A 22,389-nucleotide genomic window follows, 5' to 3' on the forward strand; every position below is an offset into this window, starting at 1 on the left:
CCTCAAATCATTACATATAATTTTTTAAATAGGCCTAATAGTTACATTCATATAATATGATCCAGTCAGTTCTCAAAATGGAATAAATGGGACTGTCATTGTAATTTTTAACTAGTACTTATAGAAAAACTATTAGAGACTAGTCATCAATAGAAGAACAGATCTCAGAAACCAGTTCAATCCAAGGCAGGAAAAACAAATTCAAGTAATTCCATCACACACATGTCCACCAGTTAGCCTAATAACTTTTTAAATTAGTTGTTACATTTATTTCTTTATAAGCTTTGGTCTGGGTGTTGAGAATTCAATCTGTTTTTTTACAAATGAAGTACACAGCAGGGAGTTAAGTTTGGCAAATGGCCTCTGAACTACTCTGAACTCTGAAGACACAGTAGTACAACATTTTAAAAGATATACATGGCCTCATTTAGAAGATGGATTGAAGTGGAATATGGAGAGCAATTTAAGTAAAAATCCTATAGTTTTCAGTTTTAAGCCTTCTATGCAATGTACATCTCTTTTCAGGTAACATCAAAGATAATTTTAAAAGATCCCAAGTCTTTAAAGCTGAAATGTATTTGCAGCATGAAGCAGTAATTCTTTTTCAAAACCAAAACAATCTGCAGAAAGAATTCTGATATTGCTAAAGTTTGGCTGAAACAAATGAGCAAAATGATAATTATTTCTCAGAAGGTGTAAGGGAATGTATCGCTACCCCTTCATTTTAACTTTTGGTCTACTGCCACACTTCCACTTTGGAAACCAAAGGAATGATGTGGGCACCATATAAAGGCATGAGGGTTAAAGTAAATATTCTTTATCTTTGACAGATGGCTAATTCATGGTCATTATTACTAAATTCAATTGCTCAATAATTTAGATATTATGAACATGTGTGTTGGAATATATGCCTGTGCACTTTTCTAGGAATCCCAAAATGCAATACTTCTTCCATGCTTTCACCATACATCCTTACACTGAGTGTGACAGTTTGAAACAAATGTAAGCTTTCTGAGCACTTCAACTCCCTCCTGCCACCCTTGCTACATTAGAGGGGGTTTCTAGAGAGTTACTGTGTCTCCAGACCCAGGATGGATGAATGGCCTTGGCTACAACAACTATTTTCTTAGTATGTGTAATGCAAGTCTAGTATTTTTTTTTTTTTAGGCCTAACTCTTCCAGTTCTGTGGTGCAAGTATTACCACTTAAGCAATCACAGGAAACTAATTTGCAGACAAGGTCACAGTTTGACTGGCAGTGAGTGCTAGTAGGTCTGCTTCAAGGTTGTCTGGAATGGCTTTAAAACAGACCCTATGTAACTTAACATTTATATAAATGGTGAGCTGTGCACCCACATCTACCACACAAATAAAGATTCTCAGTGAGGCCACTCTAACAAACTGCCATTCTCTCTCCATTACCATCACCTATTACAAACCCAGTCCATTTTATGTGGTGACACGCACAGACATATTTTGGCAAATGTTTCTTAAAAAAAAAAAAAAAAAAAATTTAAAAACTAATTCCTTTTACTTTCCTTGAGTTGGTACAGGAAACTGAACTTCTCCCCTTCTCTGTTCCCACTGACATTTCTAAACTGGCTAGCACAAGAAAGCACCACAAAACACCTCCGCAGTTCACTCACTGAAGTTGAAAGTCTTCCACTGACTTCAAAGGCGTTTGGATCAGGCCCAAAGTCAGCATCCAACATGTGAGCACAGACTACCAAGCCACAGCACTGGCTGGAATCTGTGCTATTTATATTGCTGAAGCAGTGCAGGAAGCTTACAGAACTTCAGGTCTCCAAAAGCGTGTGCTGTTGTTTCATTGTTTGTCTGCAGAATATTTCGTGAAGTGCCAGCAATTCCTGTGCTGATACAGGTTAATTTACAGGTTTCTTATCCGAACCACAAAATACAGGTATCACAGACTGGCTTTGACATCCTATGTGGGCAAGTTTTCTGTTCCCTCCCTGTCTAGAAATTTCATTGTATTCATGCCTCTCTGTAAAGCCCTGAGATGTCATATTTTTAGTTAGAATATGAACCTTCTAGAGCAGAAACCTTGCCTTTACTTGTTAGTAATTCACTTGGTACACTATTGGCATTACATAAAATCAAAGAATTTAAACAATAGTAAATAGGAAAAGCCTCTGTGCTATTTTTCCACCACAGCCATCAATCTTACTCAGAGTACTTTGTGACAAAAAACTCTAGGCAAACATTTGCAAACTAAATCTTACCCTTAAGTTTGCAAAACATCTCAGGCCAGAGAGGCAACTGAATCCAACCTTCAGTATACTCAGGGTAAGTGAATCCTTTAAACCAGTTCAGGTAAAATATTCACAGTGTCTCTTTCAAAGACCTGCACTAACACCTGAATCAACATCATCTCATTTGTATGCCTTTCACACCATTTTAAACTACAAGTGCTTCAAACCATAGCCACAGTGGACCTAAGAGATGCTCAGGTGCCTCAGCTCCTAAAGCTAAGGAGAGTTAAAGAACAAGATGTCTCATAGGTCTTTCTCAACATCCCATACAAGCTAGCTTTTGGCAATCAACTGCTCTGACGTATGGTGGTGTTTAACTGTCTCTCATTTTCTTGCTCTCTAATTGAGTTTGTAAACTCTGCTTATAAGAAATTTGTGGAATTGAAGTAAAAGCAAGGAAAGAGTTCCATACTCTCAACAGTCTGGTGCCATATGGGGCAGCATACAGTGCTGAAGGTAAGCAAACTGAAAGAGAAAATGTGCAAATTCCTCTTGCCGTTTGCATCCAAACAAAAAACTTCTGGTAAGCAATCAAATTATTTTAAGTTACAAAAGTGCAACAGAACATCACATCTCATCTCTTCTTCTCGAAAGATAAAGCTTTCTTTTGTCTCTAATTAAAAAGATTAATAAAGTAAAAGAACACATCAGGTTTGCATCAATCATTGCCCATGTGGTTCTTATTACTGTAATTAAAAGTTATCTCTTCAAAATTGTTGGATGAAAGTGCCATGATCTGCAATTGAAAACACATTGAAGGGAGTTATCCCCCTCACTTGACTATTTTAAGACAGTCAAATTTAAGAACAGTGTGAAGGTAATATTCAAAATAGTCCTTAAAGGAAATTTGTCAATAAAAGTATCCTATGAACCCTCTATTGAAGAATGTGAATAATGTTAAGGCCTTTGTTGAAAAAAATTAATTGAAAGAATGAAGATTTTTCTAAAAGAAGTTATTTAAAACTTAGACAATGTAATTCAAGTTTTTATCTTCAGGGCTCTTTAGGTCCTGTATATATTAGGACTGCTCATTTCCCCTAGGGTTGACTCTTTTAATGTGTTTAGATTTTTACACTGAGTGGGCCAAATTTCAAATAATCCTGAACAAACCTGATTCTTTTGCTGACATGTCACCCCATATTTCACATAAAATAATGCTCAATTTTGACATCCAGCTTGCACAATATATGGGATTTGGAAAATGGGTGATCTAAACAGAGATTTTTTTGCATATGCAGGACTGTAAACATACAAATCTGTTAAACAGAAATGTACGGCAAATAGAATGTATAATTTAATTACAGTACCTTTCATTCAAACATTAGTGTACCACAGTTTTAGCATCAAGCTAATTACATCAAAGCTAGTAGCATGCTTAAAACCAATGCTTTATAAAGCTTTCTTTGTGTAATGCAACTTAAAAGGGTTTTTGCCCCACTCTCTTTTTTATCTTCACTGAATGCAAGATTTACATTTTGGCATAGCAGACAGTGACTTCATGGAGCTCTTTTTAAAACTGTTCACAGTGTAAAACCACTCGCAACTTTTGAGAAAGGTTTACTGGATACCATTAAAAAAAATTTAATGAGCAGAAAGATATCTTCTGTAACATAAAGAAGAAGATTGTTATTTTATAAATCATAGGAAAACACCAGGGGGTGTTAAAGAAGAACTTGTTTGGATTTTATTGTGAAAAAGAAAAAAAAATTTCTGACATCTTTATTTACATTTGAACTCTGCTACCCATTTCCTTCTGCAGCTTGTGAAATCCAGTAGTCTCTTGCATCTTCTTTCCAGTTACCAACAGACACCTTGACCGATGCTCATTGGATTGATATGACAGTGCATTTACATGACAAGAAAAGAACAGTCTGTCGCTAAAGGCTATTTAAAAAACTAAGAGAGACTGCAATTTGCCCAACAATTCTCAGTTATAAAAACCAACGTTAATTTAAATTTTTGCTCAGATGGAATTCTCCAACTCTCAAGAAAAAAAATAAGAAGGAACACAAAATGAGAGAAGTTCAGACTTTTTAAGCAAGACTATGGGAGGAAAGTGGCATAATATATTGTGTGTCTCTAAAATTTCCTAGAGAAAAATAGGAATCAAAGAAAGTGTGGAGAAAAAAGAACAGTGATGCCGAATATGACAAAAAGCTTGTTTATGTTTAATACATAGGAGGAATTGTTCAAGGACAGTTAAATGTGACCCATTTAATACACCAAGGTCTCACATACCCATGGTACTCTGCTGAGTAAGTGCTGATCATGCAAATTAAGGCTGCCTGGGGATACACAGTGCTTTTCAGTTGCAGTTTGAATTTTCCAAGTTCTCAAAAAACTTTTAGAGATGTGGATACATGTTACTGGGTCACTAGGGCTACTTCCATTTCTGCAGTTGTTGCCTCATTTGGAAAATTCATTTTGTCTGACATTCTTGAATCTTCTGGCACACACATCCATTTTCAGTAATATAAAAATCTAGTTATTGCTACTAGCTGTGTAATTTAAAATGTGGATAGGCAAGTCAATATGACAAGGCGTCCCAAGACAAATATTCGAGCTTCAAGAGAAAAGAGGAATAAAAACCTAGTGGTCATTGTGACTCTAATTAACTCAAAAGTTCAGCAGAGTCTAGGAGTCATCAAAGTTAGAGTAGAGCATGCCCTCAGTATTCACTGCATTCAAACGTGATACCTTCTGGACAGCCTTACACTTATTGGCTTAGATTCTTTCCCAGATTGCAATATGCTTACAAATCCTACTAGCCATAATTTGGGTATCAGGATGCTTCATTATGTCTGAGCAAATGCAAAGAAATCCAACTACACACCACCTCTGAAACTGGCATCAAACACCCAATCAAAATTTTACAAGGTAGGTAAGGATTAGCATATGAAATGAAAGGGCTAAGAAAAATATACGAGTTAGAAACAGCAATGTCCACTTAACAAGGGTAAAATGTGCCCAGTGTCTGATAGAAAAGAACACAAAGACAGACAATCCTTTTTCATAATTTTACTATAATTATATAAATTTTATCCTTGAGGGAACTACTGCTCTAAAACAAGTTGCCCTAATCTCATTCCCCAAACATTTCTCTAAAAGATTAAACTGTTTTTCCTATTGCTATTTTTAGTAATTAAACATTCCATGGTCTGGGGCCCCAAAGAAAACATCACTCTGGGTTCTGGATGTGTTCCATGATATCTTGAAACTATCTTAAAAAATGTATGCAGTCAGTGTTGTGATCCCCACTGGATCTGCAGGGACCCATTAGGATCATCAAGGGAAGCATGTGGTTGTGACAATGCAAGCAATTTAGCATTATTCACTGGAGCTGAAGCACAACACAGTGTGAAGCTGCTATTGTTCTCCTTGGTTTCTGAAGACACCCAAGGCCGAACCTTCTCACAGACTAATACACACTGAAATCAGAACCAGAGCCTGAAGTGCTCTCAAGTGAAAAAGATTAACAGGGGGCCGAAGCTGGGAGTTTCTCCCCACCCTCGCAAAAAATGACCATGAAATATTAAAGATTGCTAGAAGAAATTTCATTACAAATCTCTTTTGAACTGTTTGTGCAACTGAAGAAATGGATTATCTTATATTATCTTTGTGTTTACAAAAATAAGAGCTGCTGTATACTAACAGAAAAGCACACTAATGCCTGCTTCTATAGCTCACTTAGTATGATCTCCTTCCCTTTGCAGAAGCAAATCTACTTATAAGGTAATTGTTGCAAAATACTTTCAAATGACTGTCTGGAAAACCACCTCAGCTCTTAATGCCAAAGCAGGGGCACAGTCAGTGAATGCAATGGAGTTCAGGCTAGACCCTGGAAGAGCTAACATGATGAGACATAACACTTCCTTCCAAAAATGTCATTTCATTAGTTACCAAGTGACAAAGGAATGTAAGTGCTTGAGGACACTTAGGGTAGACTAACTGCATGTGCATGTTATATATATACCCAGGTACTTTTGTGCAAGTAAACACAGGCATTGTCAGAAGAAGGATACTCTACTATGCAGGGCGCCAAGACAGTCCCTGCTACCAATATTCTCTTTATGTTTGTGTACTTATAAAAATGGCCCAAGATATAAATAGCTCAGAGTGACAAACTCAGAATAAAAAAAGAAGATCAAAAACACTAAGAGAAAGTACACTTAAACCCCCACTTATCAGTATTAACAGTTATGGTGTGAGAACGACAGAAATTTGACCTTGGTTAGTGTTTTTAAGCCACAGAAACAAAGTGGGTTTCCTATAGACACTATAAAAAACTGCACTGTAGAAGCATTTATAGGGTATGACTTTCCAAGTGCACAGTGAAGTTTTATAGCTATCTCAGACCTACTGGGCTAAATCTTGAGCCACTGAAATCAACACAATTCTACTTAGTCTAGCAGCACTACACCAATTTACATCATCTGAGGATCTGGCCCAAAAAGTGTAAATGGGCCTCCTGTGGCCCCAGCTTTCACAGAACAATCCGATACTATACAACATAATCTGACAAACTCAAGAAATTTGAAATTAAGACTTCTGCTCTCCCTATATTGCACCCACTTGTGTTTAAGTGCATTGCTCCAGAGGCCTGGATATTACACAGTCAATGCACCAAAACAGAGCCACAAGAAAAATACTACTGACTTCAGCATGACTCATATTTATTTCAGTGAGATCTTATTTAAGCAAAGAGTGAGTCTGCGCTAGGTTGAGTGACCTCTCTGATATTAAAATGTAATAGGCTTTTCACAGGCTGGTTTCAGATTATACCATCCTCTGTGTTATGGCCCTGGAGTAGGCGCCAAGCTTTGTTTTGTTGGGATTTCAAATGTAAACATTTAGATCTGAATACCAGCTTCCTCTTATATTGTAAATGACATCCCCGAAATTCAGAACCAGTATGCTATTCTTGGCTGACCAAAGTCAAATAGAAGGATATTCTACAATTATAGCAATTTTGAAAGAATCTAACTATCCAAGCACATTTTATCAGCTGGCACAAAACTAACATTTCTGCATTGACTTCAGTGAGCCTAAAATTCTCACCTGAGTTGAAGGATTGACCCTTACATATCTACAATCTCTGTTAAATTACTTGGTATCAGTGACATGAAGTACTAGGTTCTGGCTGAAATTTCATGAAAGATGGATTAAAGGCCGTCACTGGACAGAGACCATAGGGCAAAAACGTATTTCAGAAAAGAAAATTTCACGTCTCAAGTTCTCTTCACAATGAAAGGTGACCTTTGATATCATTCTTGCCTTGCTCTTTGTATAAACTCCTTTTCCTTTCAGTACAACTCAAACACAGATGAGCACTGTCTTAATTCTTTCCTTAGCATCTCCATTTCACTACTCCAGACTCAAGCATCATTTACCCCAGCAGTCCCCTACTGTGCATCTGTCCCTCAAATCTTAAATACCTGTCCTCCCAATCTGTTCTTAGGCCAAATCCAAATGAGTCTTGTGCATGTAAATTCTATTATCTACAAGCATAAATGACAGAATCTACTGCCTATGCATACAAATGTTAGCAATCTAGATCAACCAATGTGCCATTGTGTATTAAGGGGCAAAGGCTTTTTGTACAGAAAGAGAAGCCTATTAAGTGTACCTTTGAAACTGTGGCCCCAGAATTATGCTCAGGAAAAAGATGAACCCCTGCCTGTAAAGAGTAGGCATTTTCAACAAGTATAATTTTCATGCTTAAATCTCTGGAAAACATTCAGAGGTTGAGTTACCCTTGCTCATAGCTCTTCAGAATTCACCTAGCCTTTGGTAATACTAGAGTGTATATGCAATCTGTCCAGTTAAAGTGTTCAGACAAAGAAACAATATCCCACTAATACAGATTATCTGCAGCATTCAAATTATTTCAAGCCATAAAAACATACAAGGAAGTTTAGCAACTGGTTCACCAGGAAGACACTGTGATAGACAAGAGAGAACTTGAAAAGCCAGATGACATTTCTGGTTTGTGGTTGTTTTCATTTTTAACTAAGGCATGTTTTCTTTTAAATGCTGCAAATGGCAAAATTTTTGTCTATTCACCCACATCCAGATAAAATTAGATGACAGACCCCTCCCCCCCTCCCCCCCCCCCCCCATTTTTAAAACTTTTTTCTTCTTCTTTTTGAAATCCAGGAACATTAATTCTAGGACTGAGTACTTCTAATGCAATAAATTTTGCCTTAGGACAATTTACCAACTATCACAATCCCCTTCTGAAGAGGTCTGAAAATGGAACATCTTATTTATCCTTCATTAAGAAAGCACATGGTTGATCCTCTACTTTTTCTGTGTCTCTATATGAAGTCAGGGTTTGGGCTCTATCAACTCAGTTCTGTTGCCAAACTGTACTGAAGAACTGAATTCAGTTCAGCCTTCATCTATGTTATCCACACATTTATATACACCTTTATACAGACTCCAGTTATCACTCAGTGTATGAATCAATCTCTTGGCAATTTATGATTTATGCAGCTTGCTAGAAGAGAAGTAGGCCATGGCAGCCTTGAAAGCACTTTAGCTTAGTTGTTTTTACTCATGAAGGACATGTTGTCCTGTAATTATTCTGTCATTTCTTAAAAGGTGAAATCCCTAACAGGTTCATGCTTTCTGTGCTGCCATGTGTATATGTGAGTTGATGTCTGAGCATGTCTCAGCCAGTAGGAATCATCATTCCAAATTACTTTACAAGAAGCTACATAGAGCTGGACAGCTTAAGATGTGTTAAATATCCTTAGATTGTTGCAGGGGGAGAAGAGGCAGAGCAGGATAAGGAAGAGTCAAGGAAATCGCTAATATGTTCCAATTACTGTCTTGATTCGCAAAATACACAACTGCATCAAAATGTCACTTTCTGTTTTGATCCTGTCAGTAATGCAATGTAATGCTGTGTTTTCTTGTATCATTTAGTACGGGCAGTATTAGTAAAATGTGCAACTTTAAACAATTATGCAAATTTTCAAGTCATGTGTTCAGAGAAAGTCTGAAAGGAGATTCTGACATTAATCAAAGATTACAGGTTCTACTTGCAAGAGTTCTGTAAAAGTTAGTGGCTGAAATTTTTTCCTGCCTCAAATTAACTGTATTTTTAGTTTAGTTGGAAAAGAAGCACCAAGAATACTAACTTCCCTTTTCTACAGAAAAATCTGCCATTCAGCTTCAAGAAAGAGCACAAAGACATACTTCCCCTTCCTTAGGTATGTCAGAATATTTGGAAAACTTTAATAAATTCCTAAAATGTATGAATTCCATGAATCATGGGAGGTCTACAATAGATTTCCCCTAAGAAGTTCTGCTGTGCCTAACTAAATGCTTTTCTGATATACTGGCAATATGAAGCTAATAAAAGTGTGTAAATACAGCATACTGAACTGTTTGCAGTGGCTAAAAGGTCAAACTGGACCTCAAATGGAAATGGGGGGGTGATCCACATTCTTCTGATACTTCTGGCTAGTTGGGGTCTCTTTTAAATTGAGATTAGAGTGAAAGCAAGGCTGGGATTAGGACCCTTCAAGTTTCAGAGTAAAATTTCAGCTCTCTCTGTTTGTTGGAAACTGCGTGTGTGCTACTCAGCCCTTGCTGTTAACCAGGGAATGAAGCATAAATTGGCCAGAGAAAAATCATGTTCAGTACGACCATGAAAAGGAAATGGCGTATCTCTCATGAGAAAGAATGATCTTGAAAGACATCTATCCTGCTCGAAGGACTACTGGGGCTCAGGCAATATCCAGACTCTTAAGATCATTATCTGAACTGCTCTCTGAACCTCTGCTTCCGCACTGTCAGCTGCAATACATGAGGGCAGTTTACAACAGCGTTAGTTATTCACTTCGAATTTCCCAGCTTTAGTTAGTTTAAGTGAGACCCTTAATGTCACTTTAACATAGTGTTTTTGTGTTATATTTTAATTTTGAAAGGATTATCAAGAAAATCTACCATTTCCGTTAAGTTTCTTTGAAAAATGATTCAGCGTTTTAGAAAGGATCTCCAAATATCCTCACTGTGCCTGATAAGTTATCCACAATGAAACACATATTGCAGATGAAAATTAAGAAAACGCAGAGGCAAAATATAAAGTTCTCAGTCTTAAATTACAAATAGTGTGTTACTTGGGAATGAAACATGAGCAAACATTTTAAATCATACTGAAATTTTCTTTGTGTTGGTATTTGGCTCTGTATATCTTTATTGATAAAACGAGCAATTTATTTTTCTTTTTATGGGGCTGACAATTATGCACCACTCAAAAGAATCTGATTGCTATTAGCTGACTACAGCACTTGCAAGGAAAAAAATTCCGTTGCCTTACACAAATGTTACCAGTAAGATTCCACCTAAGAAAAGCGTTCGAGAACTGCTAATGAGCCTTCTTTAGCTACTCCTTCCTAACATACCATATTTTGTAATCTTGAGCTGCAACTAATTTTCCTGATATTACATGCAGAAGTGAAAACTAAACAGAGATAGGATGTAACAAAAACCTCACTTGTAAATATGGTTCCTCAAACATAAAAATCTGGCAAAGCTCAAAGAGCAGAGCAGGAGGTAAGACAGATTTCATACGCTGCTGTCTTTAGTGCTTTTAATGTACATCGTATAATTATGTATTTCATGTCTTCCAAACTCAGTTACTTTGTTTTAAATCTATTTGTAGAATATCTGGCTATGCGTCTCTCCTAATTTTGTGTAGTATTCTCTGGTCTAAAGCAAGCAGTTCCAAATTAAATAAACGAGCATACCTACTGCACAAAGCAATCGAGTGCATTCCGTGAAGCCCCTTTGAAAGCTATGTCAAATCTCTGCTGACTCAGGGAGGGAAGTACCTCATTCCCTTTGCATTAGTCACCCTGCTAGAGATTAATCCTAATGAGCTTTTTTTACAGGCTTGGCTGGCACACCCAGGATTTGCAAAACATACCTGTAAGTTCTCAGTATTTAGCCCAAAATGTGCTCGTTCAAATGCAGATAGATATCAGCTTTTCCAGAAACCATTAACTACAGCGTTACTGCAGGGGCTTATCGAGCCTAGAGTGAGGCCGGCGTCAGGGCGCTCCCGCAGCTTTGGTAAGCAGCCATCACACAGCTAAGTACTGTAAAATCAGCATGGGCCAACACTCACACAAACACCCGTGTAAGCGACACATCTCACAAAAGGTCACAGCATTAAAGAACAACAGTGTTCTCTTTTTCTTTATTTCATTATCCTCATTATCTCCCTCATTATCTCCCTATTTCACTGATTTTTGGCAAACAGTGGGTATCTATTTGACGAGACTAGACTGTTTGCAGACTCTTTGATGGAGTTTCAAGCTTCCTCCGAGCTGTATCCTGCCCTCATTAGGCAAACAACCATCCCTTGGCCTTTTCCTCCCACCAGCATGAGAAAAGACTAACAAAATTTCAGTTCACAGAGAAAACAGGAGTTGCACACCTTTGATCACTGTTATTTTACTCTAAATACAATGCCCCAGTAATTTTTACTGAGGGAACAATACTAAACTAGTAATCCATACCTACAATACCGTCAAAACATCAGAAAAAATCTGTCATGCAAAAAAATGTTTTCATGCAACTTGGCTCAGTTCTTTTATAAATAAAAAGTGAAATAACCACTATTAGATGCATGGGCTAAAGCAAGAAGCCTGGTCTATTCTGGACCAAAGGGCTGGAAAATAATTTTCAGATCTGAAGAATTTTAAAAGAAGACAGTAACAAGCTCTTTCCCAGTTAAATGAGGGCACTGTTAGCATGGCTACTGCAGCCAGCCTAAGTCACTGCAGCATCCCATGGAGTGAAGCTATGTCTTCAAGGTAGCAAAGGATCAAACTGCTTTCCTCAGAAGTAAAAATAGGGTCATCACAGCTCACAGTCTAATATACTCCACAAAGGACTCAGTCTGAAACCTGTCAGTTTACTGAGCACTAGTTCATAGTCCCAACACACTCCAGCTATAGTCTGGCAATGCAACATAAGAAAACAATAACTAGCTCGGTTTCTATTAACAAGAAATAAAGTAGCACAGCTGTGTTTCACCATGACAGACCACAATCACAATGATCATTCACTGTCACTCCCTAAAGTACTGGCCTGGCAGCCTATATTCAGATTTTGACATCTCTTAAGGATTCTTAAGGTACACACTATCCTAGTAGCTAAGGGCTATGTAAATGAAGCACTGCAAGTTTTGCATTGGTACACCTGACTTTTGGACATCTGGCCACGGAAATGGTACACAACAAAACTCATGTTAATGCCTCAGTTTCCCAAGCAAAGAATGAGTGCTTTAGGAAGTGCTATCAGGAGGAATCATGACAACTGCCCAGGAAGATGCATGAACACAGGTTGGATCTAAGTTTCTACCTCCCTGAATGAAAGGACCAAAAATGGTGTCTCCAGCTATCCTGGAGCTACATCACAGAACTCTCTGTACCACAAGTATTTAAATGAAAACAGCAGGCCTTTTTATTTTAAATGGAGTTTTATAGCAGTGCCCATTCTTTTTAAATATAACAAGACTGGATTTGAAATGTTCCTACAAATGCCCAAATTAGTATCTCCTGTGCATGTTTCCTAACCACCAGGTCATCAGACAGCCAGCATGGGGCAGGGAGGGGCAGGGAGGGGCAGGGATTCACGGTCTCTCCTGACTATCCATCTCATCAGCAACTCTGTGTGATTCATGAATGTTGTGAATACTGCTCAGGGCCCTGTAACCACAACCAGGGTAGAAGTCTGCGAAAAAATGAAGCCTAATATCCTTTAGGACTTTTCCAGCCTCTGGACACCAAAGACACTACCTGGAAACAGAAATGTGGTGTTGTTCTATTACTGCATATCTATGGTGATCTTTTCATGAAGAAGAGCTAAATCAATTCTGCCAGCTCCATGAAGCAGGAATTCCCTTTCTCCTGTGTCCCACAGGCAGGCTTTGACAGACACATTGCCAGTTGCCTCTGTTCACACAGGCCTCACTGTGAAAAAGCCAAACAACAACACAACTTTCCATGTTGCACCATTTAGCTTTGGCTGAATGTGTAATCGTGTGTCTGTGGTTTTCCTGTTTGGGTGCCTAATTTAATTGGCTGAGTCCACCCCTTCAAGTGTGGAATGGACTCTGAGGGTATGAGGAATTAGCATGTTTCTGCCAGAGACATTCCACCCAGATCCCATGTTTGTTTAACATGTACAAACAGCTAAAAAAAATACTTGTTGGCCTCAGTAATAAACAGAATATAAAATAGTGTGAAATTAAGCAAGACCAGCTGGGCTTCAGGAGAAATGAAAGGAACAGTTAACTTACACTACACAATGATCTGGAATGCAGACACACTGAGATGGACTGCTATTGATGTCTGGTTTTGATGCATTTTATGTGCAAAGTGCTGATTAGATCTAGCTACCAAATTATACCCTTTCGTATCCATATGTCAGTAATAAACAAAATTTAGAGGAGCAAAACAATTTCTCTGCAAGTCAAGTTTAAAATGTTGCATCATAGAAGTGTGAAGTCATCACAGCAGTGATAATGATTCCATTGTTCCAGAGGCAAAGGAAAGGGAAAAAAACAAAACAAAACAAAACAAAACAAAAGAACATTAAGAATTCTTCTGATCTAAGGTAGGATTTGTCCAGCCCTCAGAGACTCACAAGAATTTCAGGATAATATATATTCTATATATCTGTATAGAATCTGTGTAGGAGCATTTGGGTGTCCAGATATATATACTGAAACCATAAACCAAGCAACTGCTTAAGGAGAGTTTTTTGGAGAACTTTAGAAAGTCGTTGCCTATAACACAGGACAGGATGGAGGTGCTCCCTTGGAAGGGATTTTTCTTCCTCAAATGGGAAGCAGAGTCAAGGACTCTGTGATACAGAAGGCACGATTCTATCTCATTGCATTATAAGTTTTTGAACGGAGATTTCAAGCAGAAAAGTGACTTAAGCTGCAATTACTGTGAAGGATGCTCTGCTGCACTGCCCAGACCACCCTTGTTTCTTTCTCTGGCTAGTCACTGTGCTCCAAACCTTTCCCACTTACCTTCCCTTGGGATTATACATGTGGCGTTGTGGCTAACATTGTCCTTCCAGCAAACTTCCTGACAGTTGGACATTTTTGATCTTTCCAGTTTGTTACAAACAACGTATCAAATGCATTTATGTTTCCAATATCTCTTTTAAGAAAAAGAGGCAAAATGAGGAAATAAAGTCCACCCCTTGGAAAAGCTGCATGGGAAATAAGTTTGCCAGGGCTAAATCACTGACAAAATAAAATGTCTGGGGGAACAGATTTAGAAGTGTGTCAGACAAATTACTATTTATATTTTATTTCATTGGCTGCTGGACTGTTTTGATCTTTCATTTTCTTTTAAAAAGAATTAACTGGGAATAGTAGACAGGATCTAGTTCTTCCTCCCCAGAGTGAACTCACTGTTGAATTGCCAAACCAACAGAATGGCTTTTCTCTCAGTCAAAGTGTAGGTACCTGTTTCTTACCACCTAAGGGCAAGATTCCTCAAATAATCCATAGTGAAGCCTAAGCCCCAAGACGCAGATTCCTGTGGAAGATCCTGTCTGTACAACCCACTGCCACTATGCCTCTGAAAGCACTGGAATACCAGGTAGGTCACAGACAACAGTAACTTTAATTTTGCTCTTGTGATCATTTAAAAACACCACTGCCATTCATTGCTTTTTCTCCCACAGTTCTTCTGTCATAAAAGATCAAGATGACTCACTTGCCAGGAAAGCCAACATGATGGGGAACTGGCTCAAAATCAAAAAGAAACAAGAAAATAATTTCACAGCACCACCTGTATCAATAGCAGAACACACCACAGCATCACCAGTCTGAATAGCTGAACTATTAGTTAGAATCCAGATGAGAAATGACTGTCACTTGAATGTCTCTTTCCACCCTTTATTATTTTCCTTTATCTAGAAACAGTTGGAATAAAGCAAAACAAACTGAATTTTCATTCTCAGCCCAGGAAAACAACTTTGGGACTTCATAACCACCCTGGAAGCCCATTCTTCTAGGGATGCAGACCCAGTCTGCTCTCTCCAGACTTGAGCTTGATGGACACATGAAGGCATGTTCCAGTGGCCAATAACATACACCCAATCAGGTTTCTTGCCTAAAGAGCACGAAATGCTCTGGAATACAGAGCTTCATATATTGCCATTATAAAGGTTTGAGAATTAAGTAGTAATGGATATTGGTCACATAGTCATGGTAGAGTGGATAAATCACTAAATCATTAATTTATATAGTACAATACAGTTATAGTAATAATACTATACATATGGTGAGGGGGCTAACCAGGGAAAAATATTCTTCAGCACCCTGTACAGTCATTCAAGAGCTCTGTTTTAACTTCTATCACTTACTAAAGCTGCACAATACATAAGTACATCAGCTTTCCACCTTCAGGAACCTGACTCCAACACCTTCTTTTCACCATGCTGCCTGGAACTTAACACTTTCATCATCAGTTAGCATCATCCAGCAGAAGCTTTTAGGAAGTCTGCTTTTAAAGGGGCTCCAGAAGTAAGGCTGGGGATTCAAATACTTCATCCAGAGACTGGAGCTAACTGGACTAAAGGAAGCAAAGACATGGGCTGCCTATGAAGACGTGCAAAAGGACTTTATGAGACAAATTGCTGGGTGACAAATTGATCAATTAAATTTAATGCAAGCAAATGTAAAGGGAAACATATGGAATCCAGCAATTCTGACTATGTGTTTAAAATTATGGTTTCCAAGCACATTACTGCACCAAGAGAAGATCTTGGTAGCCCAGTGTAGGTAAAAAACTAGGCAGATAAGTAATGCAGATAACATAACAGATAATGAAAGCCTCAGTTAAAAGAAAAGTTAACAGAAGAAAACAGTAATGTAAATGTTAGGAGTCACTGTGAAAGTAGATAGCGTGACTACATCAGTGCATAAATCCACAGAGCCCTTATATCTGGTTCTGATCCCATTTCTCAAATGGATATACAAATAGAAAAAGCATGGAGAAGAGTGGCAAGGATAATAAAAGCTGCAGAATGACTACTGGACAGGAAACAATAAAATGTGTTGGCATAGTCCAGTATGGAAGACATGCCATAGGCAGGATACAACAGACACCAATCAAATTAGAAGTGGCATGGCAACAGTAACAGGGGATCCATTCACTGATTCTTCCCATACAAGAGCTCAGAAGCATTAAATAACACAAACAGATCCCACACTCGAACCAGTGTAATGTACAGTCAAGCTGTGGAACACCTTGAAGAAGAATGCCACAGTGGATGCAAATGTTTAAACAAGTTCTGTGACTGGATTCTTGAGGAAAAAATTTTGAAGGTCTCCCAAGCAGTAAAACCTCCAGAATAGTACTTCAGAGGGTAATAGCTACATTCTTCAACTTCTGAGACAAGGATGGGGCTAGATGAGCTTTTGGGTATAATATGGCTCATCTCGTATAATCTCAATCATTTGCCTTTCAGTGCCACCAAGTAAATTGTGTACACAGATCCTCCTCCCCCCACAGCTCTATAGGCTGAAAAGGCTTCTATCCTCAGCAACTTGTCATTGCCTCATTGCTGGGGGCCATATCAAATCTGTTAACTAGAACTGCTCCCTTAATGCCCCCACCTGTTTTAGTGAAACAAACCCTGCTTATAGTGACATTATTATTTAAATCAATTAAGACACTTTTTGAGCAATACAGATTAAGGATTCTCATCTGAACAGCTCAGTCAGCATACTGGAGTAGGGATGCAACAACCATCTGGAAAGGCAGAACAGACTACAGACCTGTCTTTCCCTTCCACGTTTGTTCCCCCAGAAATGCGGAGTATCAAATCTCTCTGGCTCAAAAACTCACTGTGTGACTGGAGATGGCTGACAATTTTTCAGAATTTTCTTTTTACATTTCTGCTGGTTTTCATTTTCACTGTTTCTTTGTCAGACCCTTTTTCTCCACAGGAAGTTCAGGTTTGAAAAAAAACTAAACAAAGTCTCCACATCCAACATGAGATATCTGCCACTCTGTGATTGTTTAAATTCTTTACTCAAAACATTATCAAAAGGGTTCTAACAATTGTTTATGTCTAAAAAGAGTGAACTGTTTCCAGTAATATTTTTAGTATGTCAAATTTGTTTCAGAGGGTGGACTATTATCCAAACTTTTCTATATGCTTCTATATGGGCAGTTTAAAGTAAAGAATTTTCACTGAAATCATACTCACTCTTAGTCAACCTAATACAAGTAATTGATCTGACTGCAAAACCATTGTCGGTTTATTTTTTATCTTTTAAAGATGTGAATATTTCTATCAGTGAAATATTAGAAGTAAATTATGATGCTTCCCATATTTATTTTGACTTTTTTTTTATTTGTAGTCATCATATAGGGGAGATTTTTTTCAAAAGCCTCTCTTGGTAGTTTCCTGTTTAACTATCTGCATTAAATTGCAAAAATCCTCAGCCAGTTTATCAGAATAGCATTTCTGCCCTTCAGAGTTCTGCCCTTCACGACCTTACAGCCTCTGTCTGCCTCTGTGGAAGGAAGCAGCACAGCCCTCAACAAACACCCTTGGCGATAAATTTAAAGGAAAAAACTACGTGATTGCCTTATACCCTATTTAATCAATCCACACTCTTCTTCAGCTAGCATCAGTAAGAAACTAAGGATGAAGATCAGGGCTGTGTGCTAATGACCAAAGCTGAAAATGTATCCCAGTTCATTAAACATTTTCACTGTTTCTGTCTTCAGAGTTGATAATATGTTTTCATAAGCAGGCAGGTTATTAAAACCCAAACTTCCTGGTGAGCGCTGGGACATTGTCCATTAACTTGTTTCTGAAGAGAACTGTCCACAGGCAGCAGACAAAAAGGAAAATCTTTATCCCACTAACAGCTCATTAAAAAAGGCAAAAAGTGCTCCTTAAAAGACAGGCCTTCACAAAAACACTGAAGTTTCAATTTAAATCTTGATGAAATCAAAAATAAGAACAAGACCAGTAGGCCAGTTACATGCACAGGCAGCATATACCACACATCTTTGTGCACTATAGAACAACAGAAGAGAACAAGCACTTTAAAGAACCAGGGGGAAAAAAATTGAAAGTGTTTATATTTTTCTCTGTATTTGGTACTTCTAGGAGGATGTTCTTTTCTCAGGATCTGCATCTGTAAAACCAGGAAAACCTTCCAGAAGAAAAAAAAAAAGACAACTCTTTGACAGAAGTACTGTTCTCAGTGATTCATTTGAAAGTGCTGAACTCATATTCAGAACCTGAACTCTAAGAACCACCAGCTGGGCTGGAATTCAAAATTACATTAAAGGAGTGATTTTTTGCATTGTGAGGCATTAAGTAGTAGAGGTAATTGCTTTTATCACATATTCCACAAGGAAACTAGGAAGAGAAACATGTAAGAATTAAGAAAATAAGATGTAGTATTGTTGGACTACGACATCTTGCACTGCTGAACCAGAGGCTGCTTTAAAAAGGAACTTCAAAAATTTAAATAAACCTTTTACAGTCAATCATTTCAAGATGGAGCTGGAAGAAAGACAAAACAAATAAGATAAAATTGTACTGAGCAAATTAGTTAAAAAAAAAATCTGTTTATGTACTGGGATTTCACTTATAATAAGAGGGGCAAGAAAAGGTCCTGCCAAGTATCAGCATTACTGCCAAGGGAAGGAAGAGGGAGTCCATGGAATAAGTATATGAGGGAATATCTATAGGACATATAAAAAGAGCATGGAGAAAGCCTGCAACCAAAGGAACTACACAGAGGCACACTCCTGTACAAGGAATGCAGAGGGTCACAGACCTCTTCTATTTCAGTTTAGGAGTGATTTAAAAATGCTGTCAGCTATCCACACCCAACTGGGGAGCTGCCTGGTGGGCAGGATTCTCTCTAAGGCCACGAAGTATCACTAGTCTATGCAATAAACATTAATTTAACCTGCACTGCAGAATGGGCTACCTGAAATGAGCCCAACCAAACCAAGAGGTGGCAAAGCAGGTCCTGGTTCCCAGGAATCAACCACTGCTAATGGCCAGCAGCTGCAGCCAGCATGCAGGAATGTTGCTCTTATGGGTGTAAGCAGCAAAAGAAATGTGTGCAAGTTAGGAACCCAACAACAAAACAGACTGCAGGATCAGGCAGAATTTTCAGCAAAACAGACAACAGGAGTGTTTAAAATAAAGCAGGCCTGCTCTGCTTTTACTCAGCCTTCACCCTCCTCAGCACACACGGGCACAAATGAGCATCCTTCCTGGAGCCAGTGACAGCACAGGGCTGCATTCATTCCAAAGTAAATTATTCCCTTTCTTTGCATAATTTACACAAGTCAACCTCTTACAGTCACAAATTATAGCATCTTGCATCTTATAGGTATTTACAACCATGAAGTACTAGAGTTGGGTAAGGGAATTGTGATAAAAAGAAGGAAAGCTACAGAAAGCTCAAACAAAAGATCAAAAGGGCTCTGCCAATGTAATAAGTGTAACAGTAAACACTCTAATTTCTTCATCATATTACTGGAAGTGGTGTTGCTATGGTAAACAAATTAATATTTTTAATTCAATTTACTTGGAACTAACTATAACCTCCATTTACTTTTGCTGTTTCTCCCAGTTTAAACAATGAAAAGCAATAAAGCAAGTTTCACTTTTGCTTCCAGCCAGTTTCACTTTCAGAAAAGACTATTTATTTATTAAAAAAAACCCCACAGGTCAATTTCATTTGAATCAAAAGCTGCACACATTATTGTTGACCTCTGATTCAATAAAAGATTTATGGAACACTTAGGTCTAGGTGAAATTAAGTTGACAGAGTTTTGATAACAAATACTCAATTGATTTACAGAGAAATTAATTTAGTCCAAAGTGTTAGTACAGCTATTTGTTAAAATTGCAAATTATAGAATTTCACAGAGTTACAAAATTATTGAGGCTGGAGGGCACCTTTGGAGACTGCTCAGTTCAAACCCCTGCTCAAAGTAGAGTCAACCCGAACAAGTTGCCTATGGCTGTGCCTAGTACAGTTTTGAATGTCTCCAAGAACAGGGACTCCCCAACATTTCATGGCAATCTGTTTCAGTGTTCATTTAACCTTACAATTAAAAACATTTTCTTTTTACATTTAAGCAGAATTTTCTGTATTTCAGTTTGTACCTTCTGCCACTTGTTTTTTGCCCGCACGGTTCTGAGAAGAGCCTGACACTTTATCTTTCATAGCCTCCTGAGCAGGAGGCCCACATTTTATTTTGTCTTCTTTGTGCTGACAATGCACCTGCAGGAGCCTTTCTTGCCACCCTTTACCAGATCCAAGTCCCCAAGGGCTTTAGCTTTCCTCACCTCTGAAGTCCTCCTGGATGACTCCTTTTGCCTTTTGTATGCATCTTTGTTTCTTTTTTAGAGAAATTTAATGCACACAGAAAGCTACACCAGCATGTGATTTTGTAATTTTGTGTGGACAGTCCCCTTAATGCAATTGCTTTTCTAGTACAGTGCAACAGAAATATCAAAGTCCTATTTATACACTTCAAAAAATTTAAATAAAGAAAAACCCACCCAATCAACTAAAAAGCACAAAACTGTCTACAAAGGCCCTGTGTTGTGTCTTGTTCTTACAGTTTCTCCTGTGGCACCATGAGCTTCAAGAGCAGGAGGTAGGCTTTGCTGCTGTACTGCCATCAAGTCATGGCTTGTAAACTCTGAACATAGACTGAGCAGTGAGGAACTGCATGTGTAGTCCATACTATCTTCATAACAGCAATTAATGATCAAATAAATATTGCTTGATGGATGTGCCAGTCAGCAAATATTCCACAAGTTCCTCCCCAGCCCTATTCCACAGGTCAGCTAAGGACTCTAAGTGCTCTCCCATAAACACTGCTGGAAGACCTTGGGCCCATTGCTCCTTTGCTCTGCTGCCTTTTGCAGCTATAAAAGGCAAATTAAATGTGAAAATAAATGCCACTTCTCAGGTGCTTTTGACCACTGAACACATCCAGAGACCAAGACACACTGCTTCTGCTCTCCTCACTGCCCTCAGTATGTGGCTTGTGCAGCTTTAGTTCAGCAAAAATACCAGAAAGTATTTTAAATCCTTTCTCCAGAGAAGCAAGACCTTCTCTGTTACCTGTAGCTCAGCTTTTCTCAGACAAGTTCCTCAGGTTTTTCTGTGAAGCACCAGGGTTCCAAGGCCCTGGGTGTCCAGCACGGGCCCTGTGAGAGGACGGGTTTGTACAGTCATAGTGGAGCACAGCTGCCCTCTCTGCCTGTGGAACTGTGCCTACAGAACAGGCACTGCTTAAAAAGTGCTGCTGACACACCACAGCCGAGAAGGACCCACCGTCACTTGGCGCAGCAGTGCCACCACTTCCCCCTCGCTGGGACAGTTCTGCCAGTGACATCCTGCACGGACAGTGTTGGGGGTTAAGATTTTTCCTTTCTTTTGTTTCATTCTCTTAGGGAATTTTCTCCCATTTGTTGCTAAGAGACAATAACTACTTAAGAGAGCAAAAGATGTGGCTGGGAGAAAGAGGACGATGGACAAGGGTGCAGCTGACTACTCCCTTATCTGAGGGGCTTTCTTTTGCGAAGGGCAGAGTTACCTGGAGATTTCAGGCTGAAGGGAACAGGCCGGGCACAGCTCCAAGTGCTCTGCTCTCGGCATTGGCAGTCACTGTGGGGAGAATTCGCCATCACCACAGGGCTCCATCCTGTCTTCTCCTACCCTTGCTGCTTCCGAGGTTCCTGCTACAGCTCATTTCCCTGTCTGGAGGGGCACCAGGAGCAGCTGCCTGCTGTGAGTTTGTAAAGGGAGCTGCCTTTCCATCCCTTCCGCCGCTCGCCCGCCCTGACCCTGTGAGGGAGAGGGGGCCGCGCTCGCGCCACAGCGCCCCCTGCAGGCGTGTGGGAACACCGCCCCTGCCCGGCCCGGCCCGGAGCCAGCAGCGCCCCCGCAGGCCGTGAGCGGAACTGCAGCCACGGGGAAAGGCTGAGCCTGGTCTCGGCCTTTGTGGGCTCTGTTGTGTACGTATACATGCTAGTAAAGAACTGTTATTCCTTTTCCCACATAT

The sequence above is a fragment of the Taeniopygia guttata genome, chromosome 8 (assembly GCF_048771995.1).
Source record: "Taeniopygia guttata chromosome 8, bTaeGut7.mat, whole genome shotgun sequence".
Taxonomy (NCBI): Eukaryota; Metazoa; Chordata; class Aves; order Passeriformes; family Estrildidae; genus Taeniopygia; species Taeniopygia guttata.